We start from the raw sequence: 19,228 nt of genomic DNA on the forward strand, positions 1-19,228 counted from the left end.
AAACACAGCCCAGGCAGACATTCATGACATCAGTGAATGAGAACAAGATGAAGAAATACCCATGGCATATTAAACTGCTAACTAGATAAGAATTATTACATCTGAATAAACAATCACTTAACAAGAAAAAAGGAAGGTCACAAAATAGCAGTACTGCGTTAGTTGCATACACAAAATCAGATGTGACCGCACCTAAAAGACATACTCATCACAAAGAAAAGAATGCCAAAAATAGAGAAAACTGATTTTACTTTATAGTAGGATATAGCTGAATGTAAGGGCATATGATGACTTTCCATAAATACATTGAACAATGTATAGTTCTGTCAATACAATAATGGAAAACAATGGCAGGAAGAAAGCTCATTTAATTACCATCCTTCCTCATCAAGACCTAGATCAATACCATTTTTAAAGGAATGTTTCTGTGACTACAAAGAATTCTGAGAATGGGGTCCCTATAATCTCAGTAACTTATTCTAAATATGCTCTTCTTTAATTCTTTTTTTGTTTGTTTGTTTTGTGTTTGCTTTTTTTTTTTTTTTTTTTGAGAGGGGACAATTTCTTACATTTAATTTAGTAGAACTCACATAGCCTGACCTGTCTGTGAAGGAATTACTGCACTTTTCTAATTGACAATGGTATTCTCTATCATATATGAAGCAAACATTGGCCTGATGTATTAGGTTGCTCTGCATCTTGTGATCCTGTGAAGCCTCTTCCATATTTTTTTCAAAAAATATTCTTAATTATGAAACTGTCAAATTAGAGAGGACACCTTAAAAATAAAAAGGGATGAGTTTACTTTGAATTTTAATGCAGTCTTCAAATATCTGACAGTTTTAGCCATCTTTTTGTTGTCTTTGATTTAGTAAACATACCACATATTCCATCATTCACTTCCTTTACAAAATTATTTGATATTATTGAACTAAAGGCAGATTTCCTGCAGATTTTCACTTGATACAGCCATTATTTTCATAATTTTGAATAATGTATGCCAAGTCATTTAGAAACTAAAAAATATGTACAGGTATACAGTAGTAACCATTTGGGGGACAAACAAACAAACACAACCCAAACCAGTAGACTAATATTTCTTTTGTGAAATGTTAGAGGACCAGAAAGAGTTAAATAGCTTCTTAGGGTCCTATTCATACCTATTCTCTATGACTTTACTCGTCAAATAATCCAGAGGTATTTATACAAAACAGAAGTTCCAGTGCTGTGAAATTATTTGACTTAACTTCTAAATTACTGATTTGCTAAAATCTATGGACATCCCTAATTTTACTTTCTTCCATTTACAGGCTTTACTATTCTAGGGCTCGGCCTCACACAGCTACTGTTAGGATGAAAGCCCTTTAAGTGAAATATGTTTTAATTTTAAGAAAGCGGAATGAACTTCATGCCCATTAACTGCTGCAAACTTTGTGGATTATAGAGGAGTTCTGTTACTGCATTTGTACAAGGTCTACTCTTTTGAGCTATGTAATTAGCCACAGTAATAGAAACAATGGTACAGACTACTGTGATCTGTTGAACGGAATTAATGCTTTCTTGTAGGATTTGGAAAATGTAATCTGAAACTTGTACAACACTGCGAAGTTAAGAAAGGCACGTTCTTAATACAGAGTCTAAAGATCAGAGTATAACTCCGGTGAGATGGAACATAATTTACTAAATGGTGGGTTATATTAGGCAACTGAAGAACAGCAGCTTTTTTTGTTTCCATTTTTCTCTCAAACACAGTTTGCTCATCTAATTCATCATGCCAAATTTGTACAATAATTCTATTTACTAGTTTATCAACCCTGCCAATTCTCACAGTTTGATTAAGCGACCACTCTGAACTCATCCTGCAATTGTATCCTAAACTTTTGTTTTCCTGGAAACTGTAGTAGACATGGAGAGGACAATAGACGTTATGCCCAGTAGGTAAGACTTGTGTCCCTGAGGCAAAAGAATGCAACTTTATATATATATCAAATTTAACTATTTAAAAGAAACAAAAGGAAGTTCAAAATACATATATCTTGAAACTTGCTATAATTCTGTAAGTAGAACCCTTTTATGGTTCTGTATATTATAGTTTGAGAGCTACATTGATGAGAATCTTTCAACTTGATATGCAAAACAGACACTTTGAATATTATGTAAGATTCACTTTAAAAAAGAAAATGTTTTATAATTAGGATAAATACGTAAGCAAAGTGATCGTTGACATTAAGATTTCTCTATAAGTTGTGAGAGTGTTTCCTTTTGCAGGAGCACAACATATTCCTTGATGTCAACTTAATTTAATTGGATGCTCTTTAATACTGGAGAGAAACTGAAGTGTTCTTAAAATCATAAGCTGTATCATAAAAATATAACTAATGTATTTGGGAAGTTGGTTTTAAAAAATATACTTTTGTTAAGAGAAGAGAAAAAATCTTCCATTGTTGCTGTCCCAGCTTAATAAAATAATATGAAGTACAGGTGGGCAGTGGTAATTCAGAATATAAATAAGCAACTCACAGTAAAACAGTAAAACTTTTATGACTTTTAAAAAGTATTTCTAATGAAAAACAATATAATTTGGAAGAAGAAAAAGCACAATGAAACATAAAAAATAAAAATCTCTCTTCTGCATTAATAACTGAAGTTAGTCAGTACTATATGCAATAGTGTGTGTGTGTAATTCACTGAATTCACAATGAAATGGAAATGATGATAACCTTTACTCAAGGCTTCCCTCTGGAATCAAAAACACTAAGTGGCAAGAAAATGCATTTTTGGTGCAAAGTACAACTTTGTCTCACAAAGGAAAATGTTCAGATGTCATTAAGCCATTAAGCCAGATCAATTAAATTTCACATCCAATAAGAGTATGGTTGAAATGCAAAATCTGTACACTCCTAATGGAAGCCATCACTCACAGAATCACTCAAATTCTAGATGATTGTATTGCATAATGCATATCTCAATATGCAAATTTACCAGGCATTCAAAAGAGGGTCCAGGGAGCTCATTTCATGACCCAGTGGTATTATTCCTGCAGAGGAAAGTGCAGAGCTCTGCACAGACGGAAGCTCCCCAATAGCCCAAATACAAGCAGGAGGTCAGCTCTACGTTTCTTTCCCAGAGAGATGCAGGTGAGATGGCTAGAATGAGGATGGAGAGGAAACTGCCCCTTCAGATCAATTCAGTCACATACTCAATAAGGAGCATGCACCTGCTTGTATTATCTTCTTAAAATATGAAGTAAAACCTTTCCTGTTTCCTTTTCAATAAAATCAATGAGCACCAAACTTTTCACATGTTTCTTATTCTTCAGCTTTGACTAAAAAGCACATAAAACATTGAATTGGCATAAAGGTAGAATAGGATTTTGGTATTTTTGCTTTGTCTATATTTTTGTTCACAGAAGCATTAATTCCTTTCTTACAGAATAGTGCTGTCCCCTAAAATTGTCAGGGAACTTAGACTTAAAATATATCCTGGAAAAAAAAAACCATAATATTTGAGGATTCCTGACATTCAAGTTTCAAGAGAGTCAGAGATCACTATAACAGACTTATTTAAGAAAGCGCTTTAAATTAGAGAAGGAGTAACCTATGGCACAATTGGATAAGCAAACAAATTTTAGAATTAAGGAGAACTTATCTGAAAACAAACTGTATGAAAAGTGCAGAGCCTTATAACACAAGAGGTTTTGAGTGACTTCAAACAGAAAATCATTGCCACGCAGAAATGAAACTGTCCTCTAGACCGTGAACTTAAAAAAGTACACAGGAAGTATTCAGCATCTGAAATCAACATTCACTGGATTATGTAAAGGAGGGAAGGGGAACAGGATTATGCAGGAGGGGTGACTGCACAAGACAAATAAACTGATCTACAAGTTGTGAAACTATCCCAATGTTCAACATTAAATTTTCATCATCTTTGTCTTCCAATAAGCCTCCGCCAGTTATAATCTAAAATGTATTCATAGTTCTTAGTTAACAATTGAATTTTTCAGATCCGCATAGTGTGTCTTTATTTTTACAACTACATGCAGTTCTAAGTGAATGAGGTAACTGTTACCTTTGTTTTGGTCTTCAAAAATGAGAGGAAGAGCATCACAAAGCAATGCTGCCATCCTGTCTTCTCAAAGAGAACGTGAGGATACACCCAGAAAAACATATGGACATTTTTGCAGCTGGCTGCTCATAAAAATGACTTCGGTTCTTCTGAAAGGAAAATATGTACAAATATTTGTGCTTTTCCATGGGGAAAATCTGCATAGATTTGTCACTGTTTTGACATTAAGCAGTTTTGAAAGCTGAAAATTTTTGTATCTTTTAAAGCATTCACTTGTAAACTACAGTAGATTAATCTAAGGTACTTATGTAATTTGTTAGGAGTAGTGTAAATTACAGGCTTCAAGAAACTCATTTCTTCTGAAGGTTTTGTCAGATGCACTACTGGAGAGCTTCTTGTCCTCATATAAGCTTCTCTTGGGTATACAGTACAATACTCAAGTGTCTCCCTACAACTATTCTCTGAAGCAAATAATATATTTTCTTTCCAGTAAATAATGTGGGTTTGTGCGAGCAAACTTGGTCTATCTGTTCTTACCTGTAAAAAAAAAAAAAAAAAGGTATAGCAAAACATCAAATACTTTGCATTTTCTCAATGTCCATTTCAGTTTTTAACACTTCCACTACATCAGGAAGTCTCAGTCAGCTCTCAGAATACAGAGAAGGACTGGTGGAGAGAATTAATATCCTTGTGTCACTCATGCTGCTTAGACAAAATGCCAGTTGCAAAGCTTGAGCATGTATGTATAGTTTATTCCTACATACCACATCAGTCTATACTTATGTATAGGTAGCATTTTACATTAAGCATTAAGTTCCAGTGACTTTCATAATCCTGAATCATGCAATTTACCATGGGCAGCAGGGAGGGTGTTAGACTCTTAGACAAAGGTGTGCTCAATGAATAAATAAATAAATAGAATTTTAAAATGTTCCATCCTGTATGAAAATATATAATAATTTAATAAGTCATCTCTGTTGATTCCTGGAATTACAGTAGGTACAATGTCATTCACTCTGTGGAAGAATTTCTCTTGAAATCTTTCCAAGCTGAAGGACTGAAGACTGCACCTGTAATCATTGCTTAGAATACATTTTTCTTCAAGACTACATGTAACTAAAATTGACTGTATTCTAGTTCATGGAAACAGAGTTTCTGACAACTAAAGTATGGAAAGGTTTGGAAATAGAAAAATGTCCTGATAGCAACTAGCAGTATAAAACTGTTGTGTGATAGTCCACAAAGCAAGACTGAAAGACTTTCCTCCGTCGGTGTAACAACTAGCCTGTTAAAGGTGAATGGACAAAAAATGATTTCAAAGAGAAGGCATGGAAGTTGTCTGAAACTCCATGCAGTGTTATGATTACTTTTAGTATGTATGGACAAATATTGTTCAAATGTAAAATTCAAAGTAGAAATCCCCCCAAACAATACATTCTCCTCTCCCCCTTCCCTTCTCCCCGTATCCACTTCTTGCCTTTTCAAATATTCTCTGTTCTTCACACAATACCATTAGTGCCTTATGGCTTGGGATTCTGGGAGTAGAGAGAGGTGTTTATTGATTCTATTTTAACAAGTGGAATATTTGTAGGGAAGATGAAACCAAGGGAACCAAGTATTTCACAAGACCACTTCAATGTTCCCATGAGCCTGCTACCATACGAACGGAAAATGTCAAAAGTTCACTTATTAGAACTAAGAACCAAGAATGCCAAAGGTGACCTGACCTTTCCTTTTCTGCTATTGCTTGTGTCCTCATTCTGTTACCAAACATGTGACAGATATCAGCACAGAAAGCAGCAGCATTAGAACCTGTCAGTGCTTGAATAAGCCTACTACCTATAATGTACAAATGCCATGAGAATTAACTATCCAGTCTCTAAAACTATTTATTTTACTGCTGAATTATTTTTCTCTCAAATTCTCTTTCAAATGGCAATTTTCTACAATGACAAAAGATTGCTTTTAAAAGAAAAAATATCTAACTATTAAATCTATTTTACCACAGTGAAACAAAATGGCTTCAATATGTTTAATCTCAGTTGAAAATTCGCCATCCAAATCAGCAAATCAGAACTCTTGCACCAAAGGAGGGTGTGTTGTAGTTTGCATTTAATGGTTGAAACTTCTTCACACGCAAGAGCTCCAAGTTGTTGTGCAAACTTGGAAATCTATTCTAGGCAAAATGTAGGAATAATGAGAGGGAATGCATTGGAACACGCTGCCTGGAGAGGCTGTGGGCTCTTCTTTTCCGGAGATATTCAAAACCTACCTGGACATGATCCTGTGCTACATGATCTAGGTGGCTCTACCTGAGCAGAAGTTGAACCAGGAGATCTCCAGAGGTCTTTTCCAACTTCAGACAGTCTGTATGTGTGATTCTATGTGCGAGTGGAGTAACTGTCCTATGGGAAAACATACATATTAGTTATATTAAATAAATATATTTATTTATACTATGTATTTAATGCTTAATCATTTCACATGAGTGTAAAATGTGAAATTTGAACTTTTTTTTTTTTTTAGAATGGAAATATTTAGAAACTAGTGAACAAATATTTCAAAAAGTAACAAAAATATTTTATGAGAGCTGATAGAGTAATGTTTATATCTGTTTTCTTGTGATTTCCTCAAAATAATTAAGGTAAGATGGTTGTGGAACATTTTTTGTGATGCACTGTGCATACTGTAAAATTTTTTGTTTTAGAGTTACAGCTCCTTTTACTTTAGGGGTGGTACTTTGACTCAGCTAGCAGCATGGATTGTTCCCAATGGGAAGCACTCTGATTTTGTAATACAGATGTAAGAAGAAATGAAGCAGATTGTGCTTCAAGCTGCTTCTGCCATCTTTGATATGTCCTACTGAAATGTCACCAGCTTGTATTGCATTACACACCTTCTAGAGGATGGTATGAAGAACATGTTGGAATGTTGAAAAAACATCTTCCTTTTGAGTAACAAGAGCTGGATTCTTGAAAACCACTATTTTTTCATTAACATCTATTTCCAAATTCAAATATCTCCGAGAACTACACTGAACTTCATATCCAAGCTGGTTAGCACATTTCCCTGAGTATTAGCAGCAAAATTTGCCCAACAGATTTCTAAAAAAACTAGCATATTCACTATTTCCATCTTCTTCTATGCAAAAATATCTAATTTCTAAGAGCCTGATCTTCTACTGTGAGCTTGTATTAAAATAGGCAGCTCGGAAGCTTTTTTTGAGACTTAGGATAGGCAAAATAGAAGTTTATGGATTAAATATTTATTGCAACATTGCCCAGAATGGGAACACAGGTTTGGAAAGCAGCCTGCACTGTTTCACACTATGGGCTGATTTCAGTTCCATAGGAGTACTCTCTAGAAAACTGACCAGCTGTGTCCTCAGGGCTTCTATGCTGGCTGTTGACAGAAGCCAAACCTTCATTAAAAGAAAAGTAATCGCAGCAATTGATGAGCTGTTGCCCTGGCAAAACTCTACTCCTAAGCTGCAGAGCTAAAAACTTATGCCCACCTCCTGTGAGGCCACCTGGCTGTTCTGCCAGAAGCCTGGGTGTCCTTTCCCTCTGCAAGTCAACTTTCCTGGTGCTGCAGCTGCTCAAATGTCGGGCTGCTACATCAGCTCCAGAGCTGACAGCTGGAAGCACTGGCTCCAGGCAGTGCAGAAGGCATTGGGGGCAGCTTCTGGGAAGCCTCCAGCACTCAGGAAAATGCCAGGACCTGGGGGAGAAAAAAGTTCTGAATCCAATGTTTTGGGGCCCACTACAGACACTACAGTGATAACACAGGTAATGCCCCCTACAAGTAACATGGGGGCAGTAAACTATCCTATACTGTCTGTACTAAAATGAGAAATCTATTTCAGTTAGGATATTCTAAGAGAAATGCTAACAGTTGACTTAAAGAGTCCAAATTACAGAAAGCTAATTTGAAGCCATGAGTTCTCCAACAGCACCATGTCTCCTAACAAATAAAAGCCTGGTTTGTTTTGCTACACATTGTTCACTTCTTAGGTAGCATGTGATACTCTTTTCAAATGGAACAATAATGCTGCTTTCTACAACACAACCGTTTCAAACATTTGCAGCAAGGCACTTACAGACAACCATGTTCCCAAATGATGAACCTAGGCAAGCTGCACTATCATCCTACACCAGTAAAAGCTGAAATTATATTGATACTATAACTAATTGTAGATTGTATGCTAGCATGCTTCTTCTCTTTCTCTAACATGTGTAACAACATGACTGTCATTAACACACATTTTTAAGGAATAAAGTTACCAGTTTTCATTGGCAAAGTTATTTAAGAACACTGTTTATGTTCTGATATCCACTTTTTGATATCAAGACTTTTAGCACTTAGAGTATTCTCTCCAGTCCCAGAGAGAAATAGGAAAAGGAGGCTATGAAAGTGAGGCAGAGTGAGGCTTGAATCTGACTGTTCTCTGTTCTTTTCTCCAGCTGAGGAATTGCATTGTGAGAATTCAGGCCACAGACCTTCCACAATCTGGTCATAGATTTTTAATAAGAAGACAGAAAAAAAAAAAAAAAAAAAAAAAAAAAAAAAACAAACAACCATAGGGAGGTTTCTTAAAACAANAAAAAAAACAACCATAGGGAGGTTTCTTAAAACAAGCAAGCATAAATCTCACATGTAAGGAAAAATATCTCCCTGAAAAAAAAAATATGTATTTCTATGTATTACTTTTTTTGGTTAAAAGCTTGCTTAAAAATGATAGAACAGTAAAACCAAATGTCCCTGTTCATGAATACCAAAACAAGTGAAAATTAGGTACACATACACACAAAGAAAAAAAAGAAAAAGCCAAACATTAACATTCATGTTGGACGTTAGGAAACATTTCTTCTCAGAAACAGTGGCTAGGCACTGGGACAGGCTGCCCAGAGAAGTAGCGGAGTCACTGTCCCTGGAGGTGTTCAGAAAACATGTAGAGGAGGCACTGAGGGACATGGTTATTGGGCATGGTGGTGACAGGCCAACACTTGGCCTAGATGATCTTAGTGGTCTTTTCCAACCTTAATGATTCCTTGATTATTTGATTCTCCTAGTACACAGTAAAAAAATACATTCAGTTTTATCACTGACGTAGAATGGCATTATAGCTATCCTAGATTCATCACTTGGGAATGTAACTGAATTGAATGGAAACTGAACACATGACCTAGTTCCTCTGAGTATATGCATTACTGATTGCTGATTGCACACTGCTTTGCCATGACAAGGTCTCTGACATAGTGCCAGTAGATTCAGGAACAGTCACTGAAAACAAAGTGTTTTTTCACAAATGTTACAGCAATATCCTGCTAAGAAACCCTTTCCAACACTTCCCTTGTACCTGAGCTCTAGTCATGACAAACTTGGACAGAATTACAGCACCTGCCTTGGAGAACTTGCCATCTGAATGAGTGAGGCTTGCATGTTCTACACATTACTTGACTGAAGGAAAGAAAGGTAAAGAGGTTTCACAAATTCCCACAGCAGGTCAATTCTAGGACAATGGTAAGAACCACAGCATTCCAAATGCTGATTGCAGGGCTCTGTCCTTCTACCCGTAAAAGACCTCTAATCTCTGGCAGGTTTTACATCAAGCCCTAAGGATAATAGAATGTGGCTGATGACTGTGATTAGTTTTTATTGTTTCTTGTGTACTAACAGCATGCTTGGAGCAAAACACAAAATAAAGACAATGTCTGCTGTAGAGAAAGGGGGGAAAAACCTAGACGTGGCAGATAAAGAAATGAAAACATTTACAGATATCTCATGCCGCCTTAGAATCCATGCAGTTACAAAAATAATAAAGTTAAATAATAAAGTTGCCTGTAGGCAATCTAAAAGGGATTTAATTATTTTTGAATTATCCATCTTGGATGAAAAATCATTTCCAGCCAGCACCAAGAGAATTAAACATTTTTTTTGACCACAGCATGAACTATATTTTTAAGAAATTTTAAGTAGCACAGTTGCGTAGCCTTGCTTTGTTTATAAAATGTATGACATTGCATCAGCCACACATTGAATTACATGTAAACACATTTGTAAATGCAACACAAAACTATGATGTATTTAATAGCAAATACAATAAACCATAACCAAACATTAATTGTGAATTGTAGTATATGGTGTTCATAGATTTTACAAAGAAAATATAATGTTTCAGTGTTTGCTTTGTAAGCATTATTGTATTTCCCTCTGCTTTACAAATGGTACATTTTCAGCACATGGAAGTTATAAAACATAGTAGGGAAAAAAAAAAATCAGTGTTTTCCTCCCTTTTTTTTTTTCCCTGTAGACAAACTGATGTGTTCTATTACAGTGAAAAAGAAACACATATATAAAGCCACTATGAAACTCAATAAAAGTTCTACCAATTCATGTAATTTAACATATACAACAGCCATGCTCTCATCCTGTTTTTTTTGTTCGTTTGTTTGCTTTTTAGAACATAGACCCACATTGACTTCTTACGCACACTGAGGTAAATATAAGCATACGTGCTGTAAGGTCTGGAAGACAGATAACTATTTCATTAAGAGCTTCCAGAAGCCAGCTGCATCTTCCATCCCTGTTGCTATAGCATCTTACCAGGAGTTCTAATTCCTTGTTCAGCAGAAGAATTTTCATGTCTCTACTTGTTCTGTAGGACGAGCAAAGACAACCTCAGTGTTTCATCAGTTTCACCTCTGTGCCAATTCCACTCAGCATTCTGGAGTTATGGAATGATCTGGAACTAGGAGGGGAGGAGGAATTCTATGCATATTATCTAGAACATCTGAAGTACCTCCATCAGCAAGTCACTACTGACAGCCTTAAATCCCAACAGTATCACAGGTCTTCAAAATTTTCTTTTGGAATACAATCTGCTTTAAAAGGGTCATACACTATAAATAACATAGTAACAGCTGAAAAACATCACTTTTCTTTCATGTTACATGAATCTCATTTTAAGAGATATATCAGATATTCTGAGAATATGAAGATATTCTCAGATTAAGTTATCTAAGCATGTCCTTTGATTAGCTATAAGAAAATGAATGCTTTATCATTTTCTTTTAAAAAATAGCAATAAATTAGTATTTCTAAATGGATATCTCAAGAAAATACTAAGAAAATGTTTTCTTCTGTTAATCCTGATGTTTTCTTAGCAAAAAATCTATTACTCCTATCCTTGCCTCTAAAACATGTTAACAGTTGAGAATTACAGAATTGCAAGAAAATAATTATTCCCAGATACATAGCTGTGTCAGAGCTGGGCCAGGAATATAGCAACATTAATCTTTTGTGATGCCTCCTGAATATAATATAGAAAATAAAAAAGTAGAAAGGTGAAAGACTATGACAAATACTTTCCAGCTTTCTGAAAAAGTTAAAAAATAAAAATAAAAATCAATATTCTGTGATTAGATGTGTAAATATACTTCAGTTCTTATTAAATGTGATTAACAGCTTAGAGTACCGACATTAAAACTATTGATTTAAGCAAACTCTATTGCAGGAATAGCAAAATATTTTTAAATAATATACAGAGGTTTTAAAATTACCTCTATATCTCATTCCATACAATTATATTACAATAAAATAACACAATTACATTTAATTACAGTGTCTAACTTCAGACAAGAGGAATTCAAAAATGTTAAAAGACAAATGTCCTATCTGCCTGTAATAAATACTCTATTGCTAGACAGGTAAATTGCCTGTCAAATATTCTCATGAAGCTTTGATGGGCACTTCTATTTTATGACAGGCTTTTTTTCTCTTTACTTGCATTAGAAATACTTTGGCAGAACATGAAACTACTTTAATGGTCCCTACCTTTTGCCTCAGAAAATTGCCTGGCATAAAAGTTAAGAGCTCCTACTTTCTGCAGGCATTCCGGAAAAGTTGTGTTCCCTCCTTCAATTGGAAAGAGGACCCAAATCTAATTATTTAGTTATTCTTATGCATAGAAGGTAACCTTAGAAATATCTATAAACGGTGGTTAAAAATTGCCTTTCAGCATTCTTTGACTGAAAAGTCATTTTCAACAACATAGAAAACTTTAACTTGTTCACAAGGTCCTAAGCAGTTAAGTCTAGAAATAAGTTTAATAACACTTTTCCCGGGGATCAGCGGCACCATTCACTAGGCTAACACAGGCTTTTGTCATACAAATAGGGAAAACAACAACCTTCCTCCATGAGTTGCGAGTTCCCAAGAGCAGAGGGATCTACACCTTCTGCTGCTTCCTCCTTCAACCAGCTGGTTGCTCCAAGTCGCAAATGAAGGGGAATCCCCCATGTAAAACAGAAGCCTTTTCTGAAACTTGTAGTATTTTCAAACAATCTACATAAAGGGCAAAGCTTTATTTACCTGAAACGTTTAAAGATTTGCATTTGAAAGAACAATATCAGTCATGGGAAATGGGTGAGATTAATACACACCATAAAACATTAAGGTATTACTTTTTTATATTTTAGTTAATTCATGATTACTTATTGTCAAAAGAATCAATGTAGCTAATGAGGTATTCTTTAATAATGATTATAATTTCCTAAGAAAGGAATGTAGTGTTCATATGTAAATGACTTTTCTGATTAATGAATAAAGACAGTCAATCAATCAGATCTACAAAGGAATACAATATGAGTAAGAACTTTTTTTTTAGGCTGTCCTCCCTTAATTGTTAGGAAGAAAGAAAAGTATGGATATTATTGTGCTATTGCCAACAACTTTATATTTCATAAACAATTATTATGAAATATAGACAGGTATGTTTCAAGTTGATTTGCAACCTAAATTAAAGTTCTAGTATTCATTACTTCATCAGAGTTTTATCAAGTAAATGTATTCTTTATCAAATGGAGCTGGCTGCAGCTTTGCCCTGCAGCTATTCTCTCTGCACAAGATCTTCTGCTTTGGTTCAGAAGCCAGTCAGAGGTACAACAGGAGGCTCTCACTGGACTGAGGCAGAAGGCAATCTATCATCCTCCACAAACTTCATTTCACAATAAATTCACTTATGAAGCTTTATAATAGGTTTTACCAACAGGATGCTAAACATAAAGCTCGTATCAAGCAAACCATTTAAGTCTATTTTTTAAACATGCAAGTAATCCCATTTAGAAGCAGAAGTTTATTGTGTACTGTACTCAGACTCAGAAGGATGTTAGAGGGCTCTGGGGAAGAGAAACCAGAACACTTTGCACTTCACAAGACCCAAGAACATAGTTTACAAATTAGAAAGTAGGTCACTTGAATCTCTTCCTTTTATAGCCACATTACTTTAATAATAGGAATTCAAAAAATGCAGAAAAAAAATAAGATCAGAATACATTGGATGCTTTATCCAACATAATATAACACCATGTTTCAGGACATCTGACCTTCATGTTCATGATACAACTCTCAAATGTTGATTTAGTTTTTTTAAAAAACACCTTATGGTCTCTGAATGAACACAATATGCTGTTCATTCAAAAGCCTTTCCATTAATATTCAACTTGTCATCACTGCTTGTGACCATTTCATAGACATTTACAAATTACTGTACTGTTTTTAGATCAGAACAAAATTGTCATATTCCCATTTAGAACTCACCTAACTAGAACAGTGAGGATGACACTGAAAAGCACAATTGATATTCTCCGTATGAATCTCCAATCTCTGTGTATGCGAAGTTCATCGAGTGCATAAGGGAGACACCTTATTTTCTATGATAAACCACGAGCCATAGGACGTGCCTTCCGCAGGCTTTACGCTTTGCAGAACTTCACAAGCTATTTGTCTTATGGCTATTATGTCAAATGCATCCTGGATATGTCCAGTTTACCATGCACTATACTATTATGTTCAACTACTTTATGCAGAAATCTCACTATTTCCTTGAATTCTTCTGAATTCAAGCCAAAAAAGGAGAATAAAGAGACATGTTGATGGGAACTTGAGATACAGGTAAGTCCAGACACAGTAAAATAAATCAGTCTATAGATAACAGGGAGAAGAAGCATGACAATTAAATGAATTTGCCCCAAATCACAAAGAGACGCTGCTGTACAACTATACTCAGCTATCCTGTCCCAGTCCCAGTTTCAGCCACATTCATATAGCATTTCTTAGACATCTCAGCAAGATAGTCTTGCCTAAGTGAAATCAAGGTACACACGTGGAATACTTCAATTTCACTGGATATGAACTGTGCTATTAGAAATTATTCATGCTATTATAAATTATTCTTGGGAAATGCTTCTTGTTTCACACAGTACAGTTTCACACAGTACAGTATCATTACAGGATATGCCCTGTAATCTGAGAGCTATAACTAGAACAGCATGTCTTTCGGAAATTGTAATGGCGCACTGCTAATTAGCAGTACCAGCTACAGTCACACTTCCCTGCAAAGCACTTAAGGGGAGGGAATGAGTAATGATACTACTATTTATTAATTGCAGAACTCAGGCTTTGCCTTCTGGCTACTAGTTACTACTTTTATTTATCTACATGAAATAATTTAAACAATGGAGAAAATGCAAGAAATGAATAGGAGCTGGCAACAGTGTTCAGCTGCGATCAGACATTGAAGAGATTTTAAAGCTAGCACGTCTTACCAAACATTTTCAGACACAAAAGGCTGCTCCAATATTAAAAATAATAATTAGGTGCATTTCTAGTTGTATTCATTCCACTCATCTCTACTGAAGTATCTATCTATTAGAATCTATTCAATGACTTGCTACACACAACTCAGAAACAAAGATTTAGATGCTGTTTTTATGCCTGCAGGCACCATCTTTCTTAAAACAATGAGGTCCTGGATCACAACATTTATAGTGCCAATTTACCTTGAATTAGAATAGAGTATCACACAAATTACAAAATTCAAATACTAATTCCAATCATGTTTAGAACAAGGGAAAATTAGAAGCTTTCGTCTGAGGAACAAATTTCTGAATGAACATCTCATAACTGGACCAGCCAATTTTGACTTTGTCTTTTTTTCTCCTTTTAAATTTTTGTTTGTTTTTTCCTTTCTTATTGAACTGTCTTTACCTCAACCCTGGAGCTCAATTCTGGAGCTCTTGCAATGTTACCTTTTCCAGCTCTCTCCTGACCCTACTAGGGATATTAGCAAGCAGCTGCTCAGAGCTGAGTCACATGCTGCACTGACCACAACAGCTTCAAGGCAAGAAAGGTCTGAGAAAGCAGAACAACCTCAGATGCTCTCAGACTCAAGGGGACACTGGTGCCACACAGTGCACTTCTCAACAGGAGCAACAGACAGACCAGATGGGCAACCTCCACCAAAACACATTATACTTGTGGTCTAGTCCTCAATTTCCACTCACTGAGATCCACTCAGGATCTCCTCTCATAGATCTCACAGCACAGCTCTTATCAGACTTGCTGCAATCTTGTCATGTCATTCTGATTTCTGTAATAGAATGTTATATGTTATGGGAGCATTAAAGACCTCAGTATGTGGGAAATTTTTTTTTTTTTTTTTTTTTAGGTTACCCACTTGGGCATTTTCCTGTGTAACCTGTTGTAGGGTACCTGCTTTAGGAGGGAGGTTGGACTCAATGATCTCTAGAGGTCCCTTCCAGCCCCTACGATTCTGTAACTGTTTCTGTAACAAAAAAAATAATTTTTAAATCAATCACTTCAATCAACCTTGGTATCTGAGAACCTTCTCCCATCTTTCCTGCATTTATCCCTTACTTGAGTTCCCCACGTAAGTGAAAGCCAGATACTTTCCAGTTTTGATTCTGAGTGTATTGAGAGGCGAACTTCAAGTTTTCTGGATCTAAAACAATGCCTCAGACATCATGTTAAATGAATGTAACATAACCAGTCCAACTATATTTAGAAAGTTATTAGGCTGCTTCCTCTCCAATACTGACACATGCACACACAAATTATTTTTTATTTAATAGCCAGCAAAATTAGAAGTTTATAAATCAACTTTATTACAGATTTCTGTAGCCTCAAGCTGATGAGCACAAATTAAATTTTACGTTAACCTGCTTGAGTAGTTAGCACACAATTAAGATCTTGAAGAATTAGGCTGCTGGTAATAATAATATGTGAGAATTTGATCTAAATCTTGGGATTTAACAGCAGTCTGTAAATTAGTTTTTATGCAGTCTATCACTACTAGAAAAAGAGTGTAATATAATAATACTGGACCAGGAGGAAAAAGTGAGTGAAGCAAAGAAAAAAACTAGATGTTTTCCCGTCTTGTTTGTTCATCCAGTTAGTTTCTAACGTGGTAGTGAAATAACAATCTGCTTTGTTTCACAGAGGAAAGAAAAAAAAATCAAAAAACCATAAAGAGCCCAACAGATTTTAAGAATATCACAAACAGTTTTGCAGATCTATATCTGCTTACAGTCTAAAGAGACTAAATAAAGAAATCATTATTGCAGCTGAGATTTTCTTATGATCCAGCACTGAAATATTCATAGATGAATACTTAAAGATAGACAAACGTTATTTGCCAGAGAGAATGAACATATGAAATCAATGCATCTCTCTATTTTTTTTCTTTTTAGCTGAAGGCAATGATTTTTAGATTTTACAAGTAAGAATGGAGTGTTAAAATTCTGAATAATTGGCTGTAAAGTTATAAATAAATATGTGAATAATTTTTAATATATTCACACACCTTGATCTTAACAGAGTACATTATTCCTTGTTCTCAAGTTAACTCACAAATATAGTATCAAAAAAAAAATTGTAGTTAGCTCCTAAATATATCCTTGTTCTGGAATTTTTACTTTCCAACTGCAGCACAATTGTAAGTCTCTGACTGACACATTGATTTATTCCCAGCAAGGGTCCTGTAATTAATGTGACCTTTTGATAAGGTGGGAGATATGGGGTGAGACAAGTGCTCTCATGAGAGCTATTAGCAACTTCTGAGCAATTGCTACTGGTAGAGAGTTATCTTTTTTAAATACAGTTTGGAAGATAATTGACAAACCACAATAATGAGTATGTACAGGGAAGGAAGAAGAGCATGAAAAAGGTGCAAGAGCTGTTAATTACTCAAAAAGAGGCAACCTTTCAGTGTTGAGTAAACTGTGCATTTTGGGCTATGGTCTCAGGAATGCATTTAATAATGTCAATAAAACCTAAGAAAGAAATCATAGGTCTACATGGGCCAGAGAATAAAGCAGGCAAAAATCTTCATCCATCTTAAGAAGCCTTAACCCTGCCTTTACACAGCACAACAGGTGGTCTTATTTCTTCTTGTCAGATGGTATTTGTACCAAGGGAGTTTTCTCATTTCCCTTCCCATCTGGTTCTGCACACAGAGATACAACATAATACCAAGATGACAAAGTTCTACAAATGATATTTGAAGATTAGTTCCATAATGGAGAAACTAACTTGTTATTTCATAATCAAGATCCAGTAACCCACTCATGACCACCAAACCACAAGTATTTGCTCTATGATTTTTTTAAAACATAAAGTAAGATTGAGCTGACCAAGTCAGTAAACAAAAAGCTGCATGAATGTCTGTCACTTGGCAGTCAAAAGGATTAGGAAGAAAATAGAAACCTAAATATTTATTGTATGCATAAATAAATTTAAAACTAGTTCAATTTACAGTTGCTGTAAATAAATACATCTCAGATGTGATATATCTCATTATAGACATATATCTCAATTTGTGTAATAACATAAGAAATGCAAACAAATGGAGAAAAGTGTGAGGAGACTGCTTCCAAATCTAAAGGAAACAGTAATCTGTTACTATAGGCAGGACAAATTTGATCAACTAAATAGAAAACCAAAAAAACCCTCACCTCTGTGAGGGATTTTTGAATATTCAGGCTGTCTACACACTGGTTATTTTCTCATTTACAAGTTACCACCTAGCTCCAAAGCAAGTTTTTTTTTTTTGACAAATCTTGTCTTTTTAGTTTAACATATATATGGTCATAAAATTTTAGGGACTGAAGGAAGAGTTTTTCAGTATTTCTCCAACATAACTTTGACAGTAATGGTGGAGAGTCAGTAGCAAATAGCAGTACATAACACATCAGGAACTGATATACATTGTGGGCAAGGTTATTTTGAGCAGTGAGTCTTTATTGAGTTGCATGCAAAGCTCAGGATGCAGTGAAGGAAGTGTAGCAGCAGATAACGTTTATGTCACTAGACAGAAGAAAGTATGGAATAATTTCAATACCTGTGAAGAATGGATCCTGATGACAAACAGCTCTTTAGAACTCTGAATTTCTCAAATAATTTAGAGCAATAATACTCCATGTCACCTCAGGATCTCTGATTACTATCTCCATTTTGAAATGATTTGGCAGATGGCACTGTATTTCTATCATTTTAGAAAATTAAAATTGAAGTCATTCTCATAATTTAAAAACAGCTGAACAAAAACCATTGGTATTTCTCATTATTTCACTCTTCAATCTTTTAGATAGGTATTTCAGACCTTGTGCATTGTTTGTTTCTAAATACATACATATGCTTTAACATTTCTTGCGTTTTCCTAAACATATTTCAACAGTACAAATGCCATGAAGGAAACAAGAAGGTCAGAGATGATGATCACCACACAATTACTGATTTGTAAAAAATCTCAAACTGAGCCTTTCACATTCTTCTAGAAGGGAACATTAATAATCTTGTTGCCACTCTTCCCTCCAAAGCTCCTTTTCTTCATTTCTTATTTACACCAAGGGTAAGGCACTAGCCGCTAATACTAATGGAAACTGGCTGTTGCAATTCCAGCCCTCTGGATCATGTCAGGTATTTAGCAACAGATTATGGAGGAGTCAGATCTGCACCCAGAATGCTAATTTAAAAGAAGTTAATAACAAGCAATTGCTTGAGGAGAACTGCCAAGAATGGGGGATTCTGCTAATGGGATACAAATGAAAGACATGACTGCATCTACATTCCTGTGCCAGAAACACCAGAGAGTACAAGGGAGCTCCAGCTGCTTGCACTCAGGTGGGCGCCTGGGGAGAGCCTGGTGAAGGGAGGGCACAACATTGCTGGCAGCCATGAACAGGGGGAGAAATAGTCCTGTCTGCAACCAGGGGAGAGGAGGAGGAGGGCAGGAGGGGCTCCCAGCACTACTGGAGCAGAGATCCCCAGAAGCCTTGGGCAGGAGCAGCTCCACACTGAA

General features: G+C 35.5%; 1 long non-coding RNA gene across 1 annotated transcript; it reads right to left on the reverse strand.

The window, feature by feature from the left end:
* LOC110393252 lies at positions 6,347 to 12,344 on the reverse strand. The gene is made up of 3 exons (XR_002434908.1): positions 12,260 to 12,344; positions 7,583 to 7,788; positions 6,347 to 6,473 (listed from the first exon to the last, which is right to left on the reverse strand). It is a non-coding gene; the product is annotated as an uncharacterized LOC110393252 (long non-coding RNA).

This window comes from Numida meleagris, chromosome 2, assembly GCF_002078875.1.
Source record: "Numida meleagris isolate 19003 breed g44 Domestic line chromosome 2, NumMel1.0, whole genome shotgun sequence".
Taxonomy (NCBI): Eukaryota; Metazoa; Chordata; class Aves; order Galliformes; family Numididae; genus Numida; species Numida meleagris.